The sequence below is a fragment of the Arachis stenosperma genome, chromosome 8, assembly GCF_014773155.1.
Source record: "Arachis stenosperma cultivar V10309 chromosome 8, arast.V10309.gnm1.PFL2, whole genome shotgun sequence".
In the NCBI taxonomy this organism is placed as follows: domain Eukaryota; kingdom Viridiplantae; phylum Streptophyta; class Magnoliopsida; order Fabales; family Fabaceae; genus Arachis; species Arachis stenosperma.
In genome coordinates, this window is record NC_080384.1 from 17,177,580 (window position 1) to 17,184,352 (window position 6,773).

Here is a 6,773-nt window from a genome sequence, read left to right on the forward strand (position 1 = left end):
GGTACTTCCCCCACCGGCATAGCCTCCTGAAATACAATTGATTACTCCCTGTGGTTGAGCTGGGGCCTTATCCTTTTCTTTTGATGACTGGCCTGTTGAGGGTTGTTCTGAGTTGGATGCCATTCTTTTCTGCATATGACCTGCGATGAATTTATCGAGATGGCCTTGTCGAGCCAATCGTTCCAGGAGGTCCTTAGCGATTACACACTCATCAGTTGTGTGACCATGCTTCTGGTGAAAGGTGCAATACTTTGATTTGTCAATGATTTTGGGCTCAGGGTAATTTCCCGCCTTGCGGGGGGGTTTAATCAATTTTGAATTCAGAATTTCCTTAATGATATCATCCCTCTTGGTATTAAACTGGGTATATGATTCGTAACGGGAGACCGGTTTGAAACCCTTCTTGGTATCCCGAGCTCTTTCGTCGTCTTTAGGGGCGGACTTCTCTGACTTCCGTGCCTGGCGAAGCTCTTCGATATCTATCTGTCCCTTAGCTTTTTCGCGGAACTCAGCTAGAGTTTTTGGCTTAGCTACCGCGATAGTTTCCTGGAATTTTTCTAGACGAAGGCCACTTTTAATGGCATGAAGATGCACCTCAGGATGGAGGTCCGGAATACTCATGGCGACCTTAGTGAACCGAGTTATATAATCCTTTAGACTTTCCTGTGGACCCTGCTTGATGGTTGTTAGGTAGTCAGAGTCGTGGAGATATATCGCCGAGGCTGCAAAATGATCCTCAAACTGTTTGGCTAGCTCCTGAAAACGTGAGATGGAATCTGCAGGCAAAGAACAAAACCAGTCAAGTGCAGGACCATCTAAAAAAGAAGGAAAACATCGGCATAAAATAGGATCAGAAGCACCGTTGACAATCATGATTGATCGGAATTTTTTAACATGTTGTTTAGGGTCTCCCAACCCGTCATATGGGGTTAATGTGGTCGGCAGAGTGAACTGTCTGGGTAGCTGGAAGTTCATTATCTCGGGTGTGAACGGTCCTACAGAGTTGTCGGGGTTTTCTCCCTCATCTTCAGGTTGGGTCTCTTCATTCTGTTGCTCCTCGTCATTCCTAGACTGTGGTGTGTCAGAGACGTGAGTTGGCATCGACTGCCGTTCATCGTTCCCGTGTTGTTCGCGGTTATTATTATTATGCTCCAGACGAGCATGTTCCAGTTGCGCGATTTGATTTTGCATGCGCTGATTGTCCTCCGCCATCCGTTGGTTTGCTTGTTGAAGCTCGGCAGGAGCTCGGATGGGGTAGGGGGAGGAACATTGGTGGACGAAATTGTGATCCATGTTCTAACTATTTTGAGAGAAATCATTATTATGGCACTGGTTGAATTCACAACTCCGTTCAACTAACCAGCAAGTGTACTGGGTCGTCCAAGTAATAAACCTTACGTGAGTAAGGGTCGATCCCACAGAGATTGTTGGCATGAAGCAAGCTATGGTCACCTTGTAAATCTCAGTTAGGCAGATTAAAATTGGTTTATGGTTTCGAAAATTAATAATAAGAAGAAAATAGATAAAATAATAAAAGGGATAGAACACTTATGCAGATTCATTGGTAGGAATTTCAGATAAGCATATGGAGGTACTGTATGGCTCAAGGACGCCTGCTCTCCTACTGCTTCAACTCAATCCTTCTTACTCCTTCCATGGCAAGCTGTATGTAGGGCATCACCGTGTCAGTGGCTACATCCCATCCTCTCAGTGAAAATGGTCCTCTGCGGCTGTCACTCGCATGGCTAATCATCTGTCGGTTCTCAATCAGGTTGGAATAGAATCCATTGATTCTTTTGCGCTTGTCATCACGCCCAGCCTTCAGGAGTTTGAAGCTCGTCACAGTCATTCAATCCCAGAATCCTACTCGGAATACCATAGACAAGGTTTAGACTTTCCGGATCCTCATGAATGCCGCCATCTATCTAGCTTATACCACGAAGATTCTGTTGGGGAATCTAAGAGATACACATTCAAGCTCTGTTGCATGTAGAACGAGAGTGGTTGTCAATCACGTGCGTTCATAAGTGAGAATGATAATGAGGGTTATCTAATCATCACATTCATCATGTTCTTGGGTGCGAATGAATATCTTGGAATAAGAATAAGAGAGAATTGAATAAAAGAAAATAGAACTGCATTAATACTTGAGGTACAGCAGAGCTCCACACCCTTAATCTATGGTGTGCAGAAACTCCACTGTTGAAAATACATAAGTGAAAGGTTCAGGCATGGCCGAATGGCCAGCCCCCATGTGGTCACAAGACCGAATGATCAAAGAGACCAAATACACTAGTTAAATGTTCTATTTATAATAAACTAGCTCCTAGGGTTTACATGAGTAAGTAATTGATGCATAAATCCACTTCCAGGGCCCACTTGGTGTATGCTTGGGCTGAGCTTGATCAATCCACGAGCTGAGGCTTCTCTTGGAGTTGAACTCCGAGTTATGACGTGTTTTGGGCGTTCAACTCCGGATCATGACGTTTTTCTGGCGTTTAACTCCAGACAGCAGCATGAACTTGGCGTTCAACGCCAAGTTACGTCATCAATTTCCGAATAAAGTATGGACTATTATATATTGCTGGAAAGCCCTGGATGTCTACTTTCCAACGCCATTGAGAGCGCGCCATTTGGAGTTCTGTAGCTCCAAAAAATCCATTTCGAGTGCAGGGGGGTCAGAATCCAACAGCATCAGCAGTCCTTTTGTCAGCCTTTTTCAGAGTTTTGCTCAAATCCCTCAATTTCTGTCAGAATTTACCTGAAATCACAGAAAAATACACAAACTCATAGTAAAGTCCAGAAATGTGAATTTAACATAAAAACTAAGGAAAACATCCCTAAAAGTAGCTTGAACTTACTAAGAACTACCTAAAAACAATGCCAAAAAGCGTATAAATTATCCGCTCATCACAACACCAAACTTAAATTGTTGCTTGTCCCCAAGCAACTGAAAATCAAACAGGATAAAAAGAAGAGAATATACTATAAATTCAGAAATATCAATGAATATTAATTATAATTAAATGAGTGGGACTTGTAGCTTTTTGCCTCTGAATAGTTTTGGCATCTCACTTTTTCCTTTGAAGTTCAGAATGATTGGCTTCTCTAGGAACTTAGAATTTCGGATAGTGTTATTGACTTTCCTAGTTAAGCATGTTGATTCTTGAACACAGCTACTTATGAGTCTTGGCTGTGGCCCTAAGCACTTTGTTTTCCAGTATTACCACCGGATACATAAATGCCACAGACACATAACTGGGTGAACCTTTTCAGATTGTGACTTAGCTTTGCTAAAGTCCCCAGTTAGTGGTGTCCAGAGCTCTTAAGCACACTCTTTTGCCTTGGATCACGACTTTAACCACTTAGTCTCAAGCTTTTTGCTTGGACCTTCATGACACAAGCACATGGTTAGGGACAGCTTGATTTAGCCGCTTAGGCCTGGATTTTATTTCCTTTGGCCCTCCTATCCATTGATGCTCAAAGCCTTGGATCCTTTTTACCCTTGCCTTTTGGTTTTAAGGGCTATTGGCTTTTTCTACTGCTCCTTCTTTTTCTATATACTCTTTTTTTTTTCGAATGCTTCTTCTTTTTCACTGCTTTTTCTTGCTTCAAGAATCAATTTCATGATTTTTCAGATCCTCAATAACATTTCTCTTTGTTCATCATTCTTTCAAGAGCCAACAATTTTAACATTCATAAACAACAAGATCAAAAGACATATGCACTGTTCAAGCATTCATTCAGAAAACAAAAAGTATTGTCACCACATCAATATAATTAAACTAAATTCAAGAGCTATTTTCGAAATTTATGTACTTCTTGTTCTTTTGAATTAAAACATTTTTCTTTTAAGAAAGGTGAAGGATTAATGGATTTTATTCATAGCTTTAAGGCATGGTTACATACTAATGATCATGAAATAAAGACACAAAACATAGATAAACACAATACTAAAAACCGAAAACAGAAAGAAATAAGAACAAGGAATGAATCCACCTCTAGTGGCGTCTTCTTCTTGAAGGACCAATGATGTTCTTTAGCTCTTCTATGTCCCTTCCTTGCCTTTGTTGCTCCCCCCTCATTGCTATTTGATCTTCTCTTATTTCTTGGAGAATGATGGAGTGCTCATGATGTTCCACCCTTAATTGTTCCACATTGTGGTTTAAATCTTCTAAGGAAGTGTTGAGTTGCTCCCAATAGTTGTTTGGAGGAAAGTGCATCCCTTGAAGTATCTCAGGGATTTCTTGATGATGAACTTCCTCATGTACCTCTTGAGGACCGTGAGGAGCTTCTCTTGCTTGCTCCATCCTTTTCTTGGTGATGGGCTTGTCTTCTTCAATGGAGACATCTCCTTCTATGATAACTCTAGCTGAGTAACATAGATGGCAAATAAGGTGAGGAAAAGCTAGCCGTGCCATGGGTGAGGGCTTGTCGGCTATTTTGTAGAGTTCATTGGAGATGACCTCATGAACTTCTACTTCCTCTCCAATCATGATGCTATGGATCATGATGGCCCGATCTACAGTAACTTCAGATCGGTTACTAGTAGGAATGATGGAGCGTTGAATGAACTCCAACCATCCTCTAGCTATAGGCTTGAGGTCCAGTCTTCTTAGTTGGACTGGCTTGCCTTTGGAGTCTCTTTTCCACTGAGCTCCTTCCACACAAATGTCCATAAGGACTTGGTCCAACCTTTGATCAAAGTTGACCCTTCTAGTGTAGGGGCGTTCATCACCTTGCATCATAGGCAAGTGGAATGCCAACCTTACATTTTCCGGACTGAAATCCAAGTATTTCCCCCTAACCATTGTGAGATAATTCTTTGGACTTGGGTTCATACCTTGGTCATGGTTCCTAGTGATCCATGCATTGGCATAGAACTCTTGAACCATTAAGATTCCGACTTGTTGCATGGGGTTGGTTAAGACTTCCCAACCTCTTCTTCGGACTTCATGTCGGATCTCCGGATACTCATTTTTCTTGAGCTTGAAAGGGACCTCAGGGATCACCTTCTTCTTTGCCACAACATCATAGAAGTGGTCTTGATGGCTCTTGGAGATGAATCTTTCCATCTCTCATGACTCGGAGGTGGAAGCTTTTGTCTTCCCTTTTCCTTTTCTAGAGGATACTCCGGCCTTAGGTGCCATTGGTAATGGAAAAACAAAAAAAAAGCTTATGCTTTTACCACACCAAACTTAAAATTTTGCTCGCCCTCGAGCAAAAAAGAAAAGAAGAGTAGAAGAAGAAAATATGGTAGAGAGGGAGAGAGGTAGGTTCGGCTATGTGGGAGAAGAAGGGGTTGTGTTGTGTGTGTGAAAATGAAGTAGAAGGGAAGGGTATTTATAGGGAGAGGGGAGGGTGGGTGTTCGGCCAATTTGGGTGGGAATGGGTGGGAAATTGAATTTGAATTTTATGAAGGTAGGTGGGGTTTATGGGGAAGAGTGGGGTGATGTGAATGGTGAATGGGGGAATTGGGAAAAGGAATTGAGGTGATTGGTGATGGGTGTTGGGAAGTGTGATTAGGATTAAAAGGTAAGGTGGGAATATGTTAGGTGGGGATCCTGTGGGGTCCACAGATCCTGAGGTGTAAAGAAATACCATTCCTTCACCATATAGGCATGTAAAATGCCTTCATGCATCATTCTGGCGTTCAAACGCCCATTGGTGCATGTTCTGGGCGTTCAACGCCCATGTAATGCATGTTCTGGGCGTTCAACGCCCATGTAATGCATGTTTCTGGCGTTGAACGCTAGTTTCATGCTTGTTACTGGCGTTCAGCGCCAACTTTTCTCCTCTAGGCACATTCCTGGCGTTCAACGCCAGGATGTTGCTTGTTTCTGGCGTTCAGCGCCAGAATGGTGCTCTGTTCTGGCGTTGAACACCGGCCAGATGCATCTTACTGGCGTTGAACGCCAGCCTGTGCGTCCTCCAGGGTGAAAATTTTTTTCTTCTGTTTTTGACTCTGTTTTTATTTTTTTTGATTTTTTTCGTGACTCCTCATGATCATGTACCTAATAAAACATAAAATAACAATAAAACAAAATAAAATAAAATAAAAATTAGATAAATAAAATTGGGTTGCCTCCCAACAAGCGCTTCTTTAATGTCAATAGCTTGACAGTGGCTCTCATGGAGCCACAAGGTGATCAGGTCAATTTTAGTGTGGTCCCAACACCAAACTTAGAATTTGGATATGGGATCTTAACACCAAACTTAGAGTTTGGTTGTGGCCTCACAACACCAAACTTAGAGTTTGACTGTGTGGGCTCTTCTTGACTCTGAACTGAGAGAAGCTCTTCATGCTTACTCTCTTTTGTCACAGAGGAATGGCCATGTGCCTTAAACACAAGGTAGTCCCCATTCAATTGAAGGACTAATTCACCTCTATTGACATCTATCACAGCTCCTGCTGTGGCTAGGAAAGGTCTTCCAAGGATGATGCAATCATCCTCTTCCTTCCTAGTGTCTAAGATTATGAAATCAGCAGGGATGTAAAGGCCTTCAACCTTTACTAACACGTCCTCTACTATTCCATAAGCTTGTCTCAATGACTTGTCTGCCAGTTGTAATGAGAACAAGGCAGGTTTACCTCAATGATCCCCAGCTTCTCCATTACAGAGAGTGGCATTAGATTTATCCCTGACCCCAGATCACACAGAGCTTTTCAAAGATCATGGTGCCTATGGTACAAGGTATTAAGAACTTGCCAGGATCTTGTTTCTTTTGAGGTAGAATTTTCTGAATCCAAGTATCCAGTTCATTAATGAGCA